Consider the following 14,910-nt stretch of genomic DNA (forward strand, 5'->3'; position numbering starts at 1 on the left):
TGAAATTACTAAGGTTACTGTTGACAAACAAATGTCAACTGTGAACCTAGTTGCCTCACAAAACAAAAGAAAGAAATATGAAAGAAATATGAAAACAGCATTTTCGAAGCAAAGAACTCTTTTGGCAGATATTTGTTGGGTCAACTGAAGCTGTCCCAAAAATGTTCTATATTGTAAAATGCTAAATAAAGATGAGAGAGAGGAGGGAACAAAGAAGGCTTGTTCGGCTCATCACCAGTGATGAAACAAAGTACAATCTGTAGGAAGGTGGTTATCTGACTATGGTTACCCCCAAACTTTTTGCCTTGTGTTTAGCTGGTTTTTGACATAGTTGGCCTGGGATCCTGCTATTCAGGGCCCCTGGCTAATTGCTCTCTCCTTAAAATGGACTCCATGTACCTTAGGTGCATACACATTTGGAACTGGTTCACCGTATAGGCCCCTGTAACTGTGTACTCCTGGTACCCAGGGCATAGGTATATCCAAGGCCTACCAGGGGCTGCAGCATGTATTGTGCCACCCCTGGCCTGACCTCCATATTTGACACAACTGGCTGATCACTCAGCTGGGGTAAGTTGGTGTAATCACCTCTTACTTAGATATAGTATCCCTATATGTAACCCTAACTGGACACATGTTAACCTATAAGCCACTCCTATGAAAGGCCTCAGCAATCCTGGAGGCAGAGTGCTTGGTTTCATGTGAGATGGTGCTCTAGCATGAGCTGAGCCTGTCTGCAGCTGTTGGGAACAACTCCCTTAGCTGTTCTGGGAAATTGCCATACCATATACTCTTAAGTTTCTTATAATCCTCGCGGTTATATGCTAACTTTGGTTTGGCTTTATCAAAACATGTCGAGTAAGGTGTCATACGATTTGGAATACTATCCCCTCGACAGTACTGTCGACGGGGATAGCATTCCACCCTTCTAGAGGGACACGACATGTACATAACCTGAACACCGGTTAAAGTTAAACTCGAGCCTTAGCATCACAAAATGGATGCTGCCACCACAGACACAAGTCTGACCTCCTGCTGCTGGGAGTCCTTCCAGCGAGGGAGGCTTGTACAAAGGGTTTCCTGCCTTGGGAGGTGCGAGCACCACCCCAGACAGGATTTTGTGTATTGGGTAGGACAGGGCTGAATAGATTGAGACATGCCTGGGGCACACAAGGTGTCCCAGTGCATAAGTCAGTCCAAACCGGTGCTGGGGCTTTCCAGCACCAGTCCTGGTGCGGAGCTGGACAAAGGAAAGGGGGTGTAACCGCCCCCCTTCCTGGTCCCACCCAGAGGAGGGACCTAGCAGGTGATCCACCCCTCAAATTGGGAATAAGAGTGGGAGCAGTGCCATAGCACCTCAGATCATCCTGAAATCAACTTGAAACAAAGAAGAAGACTGGACTTCGACATTCTGCTGCACAGAACACTGAAGAGTATCTCCCTTGTGGCCTAGGAGTGGCCTCCCTGTGAACACAGGCACCATCCAGCAACTCAACCTCTGCTTTGCTGCTGCCTCCTGCTGAAGCCCGAGCCCAGAGCCCAACGAGACCCAGACTCCCAGCCATCTCAGAGCCCGATCCACAGTCCCTGCAAAGAAGAGACCCGTGGAGGCACCGAGAGACATGGGACCGGACATCTCAAAAGACAGCCGAGAAGCTGACTGCGCAGCACCCGAGGCACCCGAGGCACCCTCGATGCTGTGCTTTGGGGTTTGAGAAGCCCCACCACCAAGCAGCATTTGCACAGAAGATCAGCCCCCCAACATCTCCACAATCTGCGCGGGGCCCTTTTGCACTTTGCCACGTGACGCGCCATCCCGGCCACTTGCCACGTGGCTAGCGGCCATCTTGGCAACAAAACCTACAATCAACACTGCGGATCTGGTTGCACCAGACTTGCCCTCGCTCCTGTAAAAAGGAGCACCCACTCTGACCTTCCTGGTCCGAGTGAAAAGCTTTCTTCTCTTCCTGCGTGGCTTCCATTAGCCAAGGCCTGTTTGCTCCATCAGCTAGAGCATTCGTGGGACAGCTTGTGATCGACTCCTGGACATCCTCGACCTCTTTGTGTCCACGTGGCTGAGGAGACAAGCTACATCTCATCGCCTGTTTGCACCCGACATCGCCTGGTTCCATCCTGGTTCCACGGTAGTCACTGGCTAGTGACTTTGAACATTGTCCCCTATGCTTTCAGGTCTTCACCACTTCAGATCCACCCTTGGATGCACCGGAACTTTCCCCGACGACCCGCCTGCAGCATCTTCATCTTCAGGCACCATCGACCTGCGTGACGAAACTTGACACTAATTTGCACCTGTGCACCCGCTTCCTGTGGGTGAGGTAACTCAGCAACGCCGGTGTTCCTACACTGGTACACACCTCTAGTGTCTAGGTCTTTAGTTTTGTCCTTCTAGGTTACTCAGAAGGTTCCTTAAACAGTAACTTTATAACATTTATGCACCATTGGCATTGCATTGGTGCATGCGTGTGCTTTAAGCGATGCACCCGAGTCCCGCGGGCCTTTCCCGGCTTCTTCACTGTTAGTCCCAAACAGCTCCAGCGATTCCCCAGGCCCTAGGCCTACTTCCTTTCAGCTAAGTGGTTCTTATACCACTATTTTAGTATATGGTTTAGGTGGCCCCTAAGGCTCATCCATATTTTGCAACTTTTGTGTATTTAAACTGTGTTTTGTTTTAACGCATTTGCTTCTGTGCTCATAAAGAGTATAGGGGATATTTGTAGTAAATAAATATATACATATTTTCAATATATATCTGTGTGGTGTCCTTTCATTTGGTATTCAAGGGGATTGTGTATGGTAAAACAGCTTGCTTCACATGCCTTTACAGAGTTTAGCCTAGACTGCTTTGTCCACGCTACTAGGATAGCTGGTCTATAAGGTTGACTTAAAACCAATCATCATAAGGGTTGCTTGGCCTGGTACAAGGTGATCACTAGAACTAGTGAGCATCATATACCAGGCCAACTTCTCACACAATCCATAGAAACTTCAAGTAGAGTTTAGTGTACACCCACCAGGAGGTCCATGTCAGCTGCTGGGCGCTACAACCGACTATCATCTAATGAAGTTACTGCATTCCGATGCTGACATGGTTAGTATTCTATTGGTGAAACAGTATATTTAAAGGAGCAGATTACAACAGTATCTTTAAAATCCTATGAATAAACACTAACAACCAGCTAACTGTGGTGTCAAATGACCAGCCTCCCATCGGTCACGGAAGTTGTCTCCCTTACACAAAACACTTAATATTTTTAGAAGAACCCTCACCCACCAACCTAGTTTGCGGCTTGCTTCTTCATTGGGTTCCCACTTAGGGGGCTGGGTACTTTCTAGGCGTGCTTCGATGCCTGACTACAGAGGAGCAGAATTTTTTTGAGTGAATAGGTGAGTATAGTGAGTGTGAACCTTAAAACTACCTCTAGGATACTAGATCAAATTGCAAGGGGATATTTTATCGGAGCCTTCCTGGGGCAGGGTTAAAATCAATAATGGATGTGAAGGAGGAGAAATGATCTCACACAACCTAAGGAAGTAAAGTGGTTGTAGAGTTGGCGTTCTAGTGATCACGCTACGTCACCACGTAGCGTGAACGGCGGCCATTTTAGGTCACGTGCGAAGAGAGCGAGATTCGGGTGCCAGAGCTCCACAGTTCTGAGTAGTGTAATTATCATAAATAAATAACATTGGAAGCAGCAGAGAGTCCTGTCTTTATTGGGGGATAACACCACCTCCACAGTGGCGACGAGCGTGGGACATGGAAACACACAGGAGAAAAAAACAAAAACGGTAATTCTAGGAAGGTACCCACAGCAGCAGAGGAAAAAACAACCAGACAGCACTACAAGTTTGGCCACAGGAGGTGGCCAGATGAACACAGAGAGCGTGGCAGAAGCGGCTGTGCACCAACTTCGACAATAAAGCTTGAGGTGTCCAGGTACAAGGGCACCACACAGCCAGGGCTGCGAGGGAGGAAGAAGCGCGGCCAGGAAGGGTGAGGCAGTAGGAAGACAGCCTACCCAGGCCCAAAACAGGCGATAGGAAGTGCGCAGGGGGGCTACACTGCGTGGGAAGATCCCAACTGAGCAGGAGCACTGGCGGAATTAAGGGGTAGAGATAGAAGAGACGAAGGAAGTCACCCGCTCCACCCAGAACAGGGAGAGGAGTGCAGTGCACCAGGCAGCCCCAAGAGCAAGAATACAGTGCCAGAAAAGCGCAAAGCCATGTGCACGCAGACATCCTCAGCGACGGCTCCGATACCATTCCTGCCCAAACCAGGAGAGCCCATGATGAAGTGGGCAGGAACAAGATGGCAGACTACCTGAGCAGGGCTGCAGCAATGGAATTAGCCGAGGAAGAGAAGGAAGTGGATGAAGAGTTGGTGGCACTGATGGAAGACCTGAAGAAGGTAATAAGTAATCAAGAATGGAAGGAGGCATACAAGAAGGACATGAACCTCCAAGAGGTGATGGTACACATAGTCGGAGGATGCGCCGATAAAAAGCATTTAGGAGGAAACCTAGGGAAGTTTTATGAAGTAAGAGAGGAACTGTCCCTGGATGACAAGGGCGTGTTTGTGTACAGAGGGGATAAGGTGATACCCCCGGATGGGGCTAATCCCAAGGCTACTAGCAATCCTGCACGAGGGTCATCTAGGCACTGGAAAAACCAAACTGAGGGCCAAACAGGGATACTGGTGGCCTGGCATGAACTTACAAACTGAACGACATGTAAGAGAGTGCGACCAATGCCAACGTGCAGACAAGACGATGACACCATTGAGGCCGGCCTTAGGAAAATGTGCTACCCCGAAGAATCCATGGGAGGAACTCTCCATTGGCATATTGGGACCAATTCTGGACGAACAAGGGACTCCGAAATATCTGTGTCTCCTAGTAGACAGGTACTCTAAATGGCCTGAAGTTCACATCCAAGAAGAGATGATACGGAGACCATACTCAGGTACCTTACGGAAACCTTTCTCAGGGAAGGCATTCCCAAGTCCATATTGAGCGATAATGGGCCCCAATTCACTTCAGAAAAATGGCTCAAATACATGGAAAAGAATGGGATCATCACTAAACACACGTCCATATATCACACTGCTGGGAATGGACAAGTGGAACGGTTAATAGAGTACTAATGGGGTCCATCCAGGCAGCCATCATGATTGGAAAGGACTGGGAAAAGGAAATCTTACACATGATTTGGGCCTACCGCATCACTCCCACGAGTACGGGGTACAGTCACTTCCAGATTCTCAGAGGCAGAGATTCCTTCACTAAAGACAATATGGCTTGGAGCGAAAAGACGGTGACCAGCAAATGTTCTCCTGCTGTTGTACAGGAAAATTTAGAAAAAGCTCAAACCATATATACTGAACAGTTTATCCAGAGAAAAAATGTAAAGGACACGTCATTGGAAGAAGGAGAATGGGTGAGAGTCAAGCTGGCAGTGTTACAGAAAAAGGGAGACAGTAAATACAGCCGACCCCTCCAAGTCAAAGAGCAGCGCTGTTGAGCGATGGGAATGTGTAGTCCCAGGATCGCATGGCTCGATGCAACAAGATATTACAATGGGCTCCCGAAGATCAGGAACAAGGAGTGAAAGATTAGAGTACATCGGAGAATGAGCACATCACCCAGGAAGGAGACATGAAAGGTGCGGACCCAGGGTTGGAGCAAGGAGGCAGTGAAACTCCAAGAGCAGAGACACAGAGTTGAGAGAGGAGAGAGCCGACTGGAAGAGAGAGTCCGTGTATCCATGAAGGTAGAGAGAGGGAGGCCACGATGGCTGGTGGAAAAGAAGTGACGTCCACCCCGGTAAGATGCACAAGGGGGGGGGGGCGATTGGTGGTGAGACCTTCCAGGTTCCGGAACTATGAGATGGGTGATGGACGATAACTCCCCAAGACTGTGTTTATTCAATTGGTACAAAAAGGGGGAGATATGTAGAGTTGGCGTTCTAGTGTTCCCGCTACGTCATCAGGTAGCGTGAACGGTGGCCATTGTACATCGCGCGCGAAGAGCGCGAGATTCGGGTGCCAGAGCTCCACAGAAGGGCAGCAAGCTCGGCGCTCTCTGAGTAGTGTAATTATCATAAATAAATAACGTTGGAAGCAGCAGAGAGTCCTGTCTTTATTCGGGGACAACACCACCTCCATAGTGGTGTACGTGTTTTTTCAGCCACATAAACCGCTGATAGTTGGTTTTCTTCAGGACCAGTTGTGTTCAGGTCTGCATGGATGCCAAGCAGATATTGTGTACACAAACACACCAAAGTGTGCAAAAGTGCCAAATGGTTCCGTAACATACATTTTCCACCAACAATAGAATTATCTAAAAAAAAGGGGGAGACTAAAACAAGACAAACGCATGATTGTGACTTGTATTAGGCAATTGTAGGTGGTTGCAGAGCTGGGTATAGCGTGTGATTAAACCTGTGCCGAAAGCCCTGTGCCTTTCATATAAAGGTTATCTGATTATGCATGCTTTGATAGCCAGCCTTTTGTGCAATTAATGCAATTGTGATACTCATGACCTCCTGGAGGGAATTATCATTCATGATGCTCACCTCACAATATGGGTCATCACAAACATTTGACTCAGTTATGACAAAGAATGCCCCTAATGTACGATCCAACTAATCACCTGAAAGTTTAGGTGACTCTGTGCATTGAATCATAACACTACAAACAATCGTGGCAGAACATCAAAAGTCCATGCTCAGACACCCACTTGGATGAATGGAGGTTGCCTTTATACCCTAGGTGGATGAAGTAATGAGTAAAGCGTCTTGTGCTACGGTAATTAAGCGTAACATTGTTCCCGGTGGGAGGCAGTGCCTGTAGTCACACTCTGTTGGGAAGAAGGTATCTATAGCCAAAACATTAATTACTGTGAGAATATGTTATAGAAAAATAGGAGCAAAATATTGTGCACAGCTACTGCGAGCCTCAGCCTACAGTTTGCATGTTTACCTATTTCTTCAAGGCCTGCCTCCTGCCCGGTTACCTGCGTTTCATCCCGAGCTGGATCCCGGCGATACGTGTGTAATAATGGTGTCCCTGAATGTGGAGACGTCACGGCGGTGGAACGTCTCCTCCTACTGGCTAAAAATGCCAGGCCCCTACATCATGGTTAACTCTTACTGTCCCAGTCAACGTGTGGAACATCAAGCTTACTTTCATTGTGTGTGCATATATTGTGATAAGTTTGCCAGGCCTTTCCGGAAGGTGGAGAATAAAACCCCTAATATTTTGTGTTATTCAAAGTAGTCAGGTGAAAGAGGGGAACTTGTGTTTGTCCCTGATGAACTAAATGACTCTATGACAGTAATCAGATTGTGAGCACAGCAAATTTGTAGAGGCACAGGGTATCGCTCCAAATGTTAATTATGTTTAATATACTATTAACTATCAGGGATGTCATGGTATAGTAGATTTGAAATGTAATGAGGGGTAAAGAAGCCAAATTAATCCACTCCAAAATATGCAAGTTCCAGAAAGACCTTACAAAGTTCTCCTACTTTAAAACCTACCCCAATGCTGACCCCAGAACAATCCAATAACCCATCGGATTTTCAGGATGAAAAGTCTTCAGACACAAAAAGTAGTTCAAATAGAATGGAAAAGGATCGGTCCTTATGGCTAGACGGGTCGGCCCCGTAGCTGGGGAACCGGGTTCGAGTCTCGGCATGGACGCTCAACACATCCTGTGATTCTGACAAATCACTCGATCTATCTGCGCCCAACTCAAGTGAATGTGTCCGTCTGTAAAGCAACTGGTGCTCATGTAAAATACTCTGATACCTGTGGGTCAAGTTCACGCTATATCACCCCCCTACCCCAAAAAAATAGTAGGAGTAACACCAAAGCGAGACAGAGGGGTAGAGCGAGATGCCATCAGTGGCCAATGTAATGCCCAGCATAAGTCAGCAGTCTAGTGCTGAAGCCTGTATTCACACTTAACACCCACCCACCACTGATGTCACTGGTCATGTGACACAGCATCAATAAAAGAGGCCGAGCGCACGTGCTCTGGGCCAGTTGCACCACACCTCCAGTGTGTCCTGCGTCAGTGCATGAGTGCTTTCCAGCATGAGGGCCTAGGGCCCACCACAGCCCTTTACATTGGCGACGAGAGCGGAGCTGTGCCCATGCGTGCCAGCTAAAAGAAAACATCGAGGAAAAGGGGAAGAGAGAGCTGCCTGCTGCAAAGGCACACCCCCTGAGAAGGAAACCGGCCGCCGCGAGGCCCACGAGGCATGTGAAGAGCCTCGGGCCTAGAGGAATAGGAAGAGGTGATCGGGAGCTCACCCCGCACCTCCCGTGCCCAGCGTGTGTGCCCCCCTGCCTGGAGTGAAAAGAGACCAACGCAGAGCCCACCCGCGTGGCTGAACAGGCCCGTCGGCCGAAGGTGAGCCATGGCCGTGACCGGCAATGATAGCGGAGCCCACCCGCAATGAACTATGAACATTAACTGTGCCCCAGCAGTTGCCCGTAATTAAGCAAGGCTCGCGTAGCCCACCCGCGGCCTGCCTGCAGCGTCTGCTGTCCCCCGCCGCGCTGCGTGTGACGAGGGGCGGCCGCGGCAAGGGTGAATGACATTTAAGTGAAGCAGCGTCAGCGGAGCCCACCCGCGGCCTGCCTGAGGTGAAAGTGAATTAAGCGGAGCCACCCGCGATCGCAAGGAGCAGGGAAAGTGTAAGTAATTAAGCAGAGCCTACCCGCTGGGATCGCCAACCTCGCCCCCGGAGCAGTGCCTAGCATCCTCCCTGCCGCGCAGCGAGTGGAAAATGCGGCGGCAGGGTCGAAGAATGTAAATGAAAGCACCCGCAGCATGAGGGGAGCTGCCGGGCGCCCGGAGAAAAGAACCAACTGCAAGCGGAGCCCACCCGCTGAAAATAATGAACTGAGGCCGCAGCGGCTGTCGGCAACTGCCCCTAAAGGAAGCCAAAGCCAGCGAGAGCCCACCTCGCTGCACCCGGTCTGGGCCCTGCGGTGAAGCCCCGCCGCACATCATGTGTGCTGTGGAGCTGCGGCGGGGTGAAGAGTCGGCAAAGGAGCGGCCCGGATTCCAGCGCCGGCACCACTCCCCCACCGCGCGGCAGGTAGTGGAGTGAGTGAAACCAGCAGCTGACTGAAGCAGCGGCCGCAAAGTGAGAAGAGAACGAGGGAACTGCCCAAAGCATACCGTGTGGCAGCGAGGCCGAGGAGCCAAATGTAAATTGCCCCGAGTAGAGGAAGACCGGTGCCACCACCCAGTCAACCCCCCCCCCCCCCCCTCAGGACTAAATAAATAAAGATCCTACTTACCGTGTGAGCTTGGGGAGGTGTGGCGTCCAGAGAAGTGAGGGATCCTGACGAGGTGGGGGGGGTCAACAAAGAGCAGGTTGGAGGCTATCAGATTGTCCCAGCAGGAAGGTGAGGACATTACTTTGTAAGTGGGGCAGTACCCGCTACGAATTGCCCTCCATCTTTCTTGACCTCAACGAGCCCGGTCTGCACTGGCTGCCCGAAGGTAAAAGTGCACGAAGAGAGAAACAGGTGGAAAAGCTCCGAAGCTGAGGGGAATAAAGCAACACTTCCACCTCGTGGAAGTTACCAGTACTGCACCCGCGATGCAAAACATAGTGCAGCAGAACTGGGAACATAGCCAGAACTGGGAACATAGCCAAGAATGCTGAGAGCACAGAGATGATGCCCAACCTAGGAAAAGCAACAGGTCTGTCTGTGAGACAATGGTAAAGGAGACCCAGGCTATCTTAGAAGGGAAACACTAAGACACAGTGATGACTGCCAAGAAAAGAATAACTGTGCACAAGAGAACTGACACGCCAGAAGCTCACAAGGAACACCGTCTGTGATCCCGAAGCGACGGCAGGCACGCAAGTCAAAAGAGACGGCGCAAAAGTGCGCCGGACGCGGAAAATACATGTCAGCGCATGGAACGGAGGAAGACACTGGGGAAAGGTATGCAGCAAGCATCCGAAGAAACAGAAGTGCAAAGAACACCCCAGGACCGGCGCAAAGGAAAAGGAGACAGTAGTCAAACGCTAGAAGACAGCGCAGGAAAGTGACAGGAGGGCAAGAATTCTACACCCGCACGACAGGACCATGCAGCACTGCGCCGGAACGTGCCAGGAAGCAGGAGCGCCAAAGTGACGCTACTCAGCGACGCGCCAATGCCAAAACACTGTGACGGTGAATAGCGACCAGGAAAAGATAGCACAGAATGATGACTCATGCCGAAGGTGAAAGCCGACCACCCATTATGGTCGCCAAGGAAAGAAAAGAAGCAACTGAGAAGATGGTGACAACCGGTCCAGTCACTAGAAGAAAAGACCAATGTCTGAGAGCCATGCCCAGAACAGAGAGAAACAGGTGGAGTGCACGCCACCTGGAGAAGACTGGCTGGGAATGCCAAGGCAGTACAGTGACCAGATCACGTCGCAAGAAGGAACAAGGAGAAGAAGGGCGTGACGCCAGAAAGAAAAGGAAGAAGGAACAGTAGAAAAGGTTGCGACGCTAACCCTGGAAGAGAGTGACAAGAAGACAGTGTCCTAGGACAAGGCCAGGATGACACGTGCAGAGTGCACGCACTGCATGGGGAAGCCTGGCCAGAGAAGATGAAGAAAAAGGGACCAGGGTATGTTGTGAGAAGAGGAGAAGAGAAGAAGGAAGATCGGAGTGGTACACCGCCACCCAGGAAAGGAAGAAAGGAGAAATCGGAATGGCACGCTGCCACTGCAAGAAGACGCCGCCCCTGCGGAAAGAAGCAAGGTGTCAAGCACTGGAACACCTGGGTGCAAGGGAAGACAAGCCTGGCAAGAGCACCGGCAGCGGAGACCAAAAACAACCACCTACGAGCCATCCATCCACATGGCGATCGCAGGAGAGAGCAAGCTAGACGGTTGGCAACATCTACCTCTGGGGTTTGAGCGGAAGATTTGGATGACGAGACTACTCAGGCCTCCGGAAGTTGAGGACCTGACCTACCTCGCACCAGCCCGTGGCAAACCAGAATCGGAGGCCTCGAGGGACTCTGGTGGCAGCAAGTCCCGCACGGGAGACAGGTCTACCGATGCACGTCTGCAGGACCCAAGGGGATGAAAGCCTCGCGAGCGATGAGAAGAGTCTACAACCCAATCTTCAGGTGGAACTAGGACACGACGGTGAGGCTCGTGGAGCGCCCTGCTCATGGCCCAAAGGCTATGGTGGAGCACCACGACTGAAAACACCAGTCCAGTGGACGCCTGGCAAAGAGGTCCTTCCGGACATCTGGTGAGAGAGGAATACCGGCGAGAGGGATGCCTAGTGAGAGGGATGTGTGCACCTACTCTATTCATCTGCCAAGAGTCAACATGAAAGCCTGCCCGGAAACATCAAGAAGCCAGAAGAGAGAACAAAACCTGAAGACTGGTGACACCTGGGTCATCCAGTTATCTTTCGTCACCAACGGAATGAAGCAAAGGCAGGGCTGAGAACAGCAGACAGACAGCACAGACAAAGAAAGAACCCGCCGAACAACTGCGAACAATGCCTCCGAGAACTGTTAGTCCAGAATACTAGAACTATACTGCCTGCGGTTTGCAAGCAGCCAAAGAGACTCATTTTGAAAACGCAAGTCCAATGTTATTTTCTGTGTTTTCTTTCCCCCACAGGTTTTGGACTTTTTCTGTTTGGTTTATTTTTTTTTAACCAATTTGGGAAGGGATGTAATTCCCAGCATAAGTCAGCAGTCTAGTGCTGAAGCCTGTATTCACACTTAACACCCACCCACCACTGATGTCACTGGTCATGTGACACAGCATCAATAAAAGAGGCCGAGCGCACGTGCTCTGGGCCAGTTGCACCATACCTCCAGTGTGTCTGCGTCAGTGCATGAGTGCTTGCCAGCATGAGGGCCTAGGCCCCACCACAGCCCTTTATAGCCAAGACGATTGCAACCTTTTCCCTGACAAGGACCAATGGGCTTCCCAGTACATTTCCCACCACAACTTTTTTCCTGCTTGTTTCCCCCCAAATAGAGGTTTCCTTTATTAGGAGGTGGGGGAAGAACCTGAGGCATAGGACAGAGAGGGAACCAAGTCCACTCGGTGAGCAAAATCCAGGGACGATCACCAGGAGCAGATTGAAAGAACCACAAGCAGGGACCAGAGCAAACTGGGAATAGTTACCAACTTGTCACTATGTAAACTCACGGATACTGGGATAAAAATCATGAAGATTTTGTTTCCATTGTGAGATTTAGAAGTCCTTAGATAATTAAAATTGAAGTGGCAAACCTCTGGAAGATACTAACTTTAGGAATAAATCTGCGTTTCTCACTCACCATTATTACACATGCTTTGGCTGGAGACCCGGCATGGCTGGGATCCTGCTGGAAGGAAATACAGGGAACGGGGCAGGCGGCAGGCCTTGAGGAAGTAAGTAAAGATGGACATTGGAGGACATTCAGGGCCCCATCCTGACTCACGGTAGCTATGCACACAATTCCGCCCCGATTTTTCTATAGCCCTTTCATGCAGTAAATATTGATTTGGCCCCATGTATCTTCTTCCCAACAGAGTGTGACTTCACGCACCCTCTCTAGCCAGGATCGGGGTTATGCTTAATTACCTAACACAAGTAGGTTTACTCATTACTACATCCACATAGGGTATTCAGGCAACCCCCATTCACCCTGGAGGGGGTGTCTGAGCGCAGACCTGTGGTTTTCTGTCTGGCAGAATGATTGCTTGTAGTGTTACGATGCAACGCTCACAGTCACCTGAACTTTCAGGGGATGAACTGGTGCATAAAGAACCCAAATATTGGAGACATTATTTGGCATAAATAAGAAGAATTTGGACAGAAATCTGCATCGTTGAATTCCACAAATTCCGCAGGAAAAATTAAACATTCTGTCTGCCCCTAGACTCCTGTCTATACTCACTCAATTTACTGGACCACTAACCTCACATCAGAATCTTTGGGCTTAATGTTAGATAAAAATACAGACCCACAAATACACATGAATGCCATAGCAACCTAGTGCCCACTTAAATATTGTGGAGGAATTAAACTCTTTAAAACAGAATTGAACATTAAAATGGACTTTAAAATGATGATTAATCATGTGTCGTGTCCAGATTCCATGACACACAACTTTAAAACCGTGAATAAGGCAAGAACAGTAGTGCTGGATGACTCCCCTATCATCGTAGTTCTCCATACATGATCATTCCGCAGCTATGACAACAGGCAATTTGGCTCGGTGAACAACAAGAAGATCCTCCTATATAACTATGTTAGGAAAAAACAAAAATGCCCATCTTAATGCAGCTTTAGGCTGAATCTGAAAAAACTCACTCAGTTTCGTACTTTGGTACCTGTCTTTGGACTTCACAACATACGAGGGTGACATGTACTGGGAGGAAACAACTTCCACTGCCCAATCTTCAGGTGGAACTAGGACACGACGGTGAGGCTCGTGGAGCGCCCTGCTCATGGCCCGAAGGCTATGGTGGAGCACCACGACTGAAAACACCAGTCCAGTGGACGCCTGGCAAAGATGTCTTTCCGGACATCTGGTGAGAGAGGAATACCGGCGAGAGGGATGCCTAGTGAGAGGGATGTGTGCACCTACTCTATTCATCTGCCAAGAGTCAACATGAAAGCCTGCCCGGAAACATCAAGAAGCCAGAAGAGAGAACAAAACCTGAAGACTGGTGACACCTGGGTCATCCAGTTATCTTTCGTCACCAACGGAATGAAGCAAAGGCAGGGCTGAGAACAGCAGACAGACAGCACAGACAAAGAAAGAACCCGCCGAACAACTGCGAACAATGCCTCCGAGAACTGTTAGTCCAGAATACTAGAACTATACTGCCTGTGGTTTGCAAGCAGCCAAAGAGACTCATTTTGAAAAAGCCAGTCCAATGTTATTTTCTGTGTTTTCTTTCCCCCACAGGTTTTGGACTTTTTCTGTTTGGTTTATTTTTTTTAACCAATTTGGGAAGGGATGTAATGCCCAGCATAAGTCAGCAGTCTAGTGCTGAAGCCTGTATTCACACTTAACACCCACCCACCACTGATGTCACTGGTCATGTGACACAGCATCAATAAAAGAGGCCGAGCGCACGTGCTCTGGGCCAGTTGCACCATACCTCCAGTGTGTTCTGCGTCAGTGCATGAGTGCTTGCTAGCATGAGGGCCTAGGCCCCACCACAGCCCTTTATAGCCAAGACGATTGCAACCTTTTCCCTGACAAGGACCAATGGGCTTCCCAGTACATTTCCCACCACAACTTTTTTCCTGCTCGTTTCCCCCCAAATAGAGGTTTCCTTTATTAGGAGGAGGGGGAAGAACCTGAGGCATAGGACAGAGAGGGAACCAAGTCCACTCGGTGAGCAAAATCCAGGGACGATCACCAGGAGCAGATTGAAAGAACCACAAGCAGGGACCAGAGCAAACTGGGAATAGTTACCAACTTGTCACTATGTAAACTCACGGATACTGGGATAAAAATCCTGAAGATTTTGCTTCCATTGTGAGATTTAGAAGTCCTTAGATAATTAAAACTGAAGTGGCAAACCTCTGGGAGATACTAACTTTAGGAATAAATCTGCGTTTCTCACTCACCATTATTACACATGCTTTGGCTAGAGACCCGGCATGGCTGGGATCCCGCTGGAAGGAAATACAGGGAACGGGGCAGGCGGCAGGCCTTGAGGAAGTAAGTAAAGGTGGACACTGGAGGACATTCAGGGCCCCATCCTGACTCACGGTAGCTATGCACACAATTCCGCCCCGATTTTTCTATAGCCCTTTCATGCAGTAAATATTGATTTGGCCCCTTGTATCTTCTTCCCAACAGAGTGTGACTACACACACCCTCTCTAGCCAGG

Source organism: Lissotriton vulgaris, chromosome 4_1, assembly GCF_964263255.1.
Source record: "Lissotriton vulgaris chromosome 4_1, aLisVul1.2, whole genome shotgun sequence".
NCBI classification, from domain to species: domain Eukaryota; kingdom Metazoa; phylum Chordata; class Amphibia; order Caudata; family Salamandridae; genus Lissotriton; species Lissotriton vulgaris.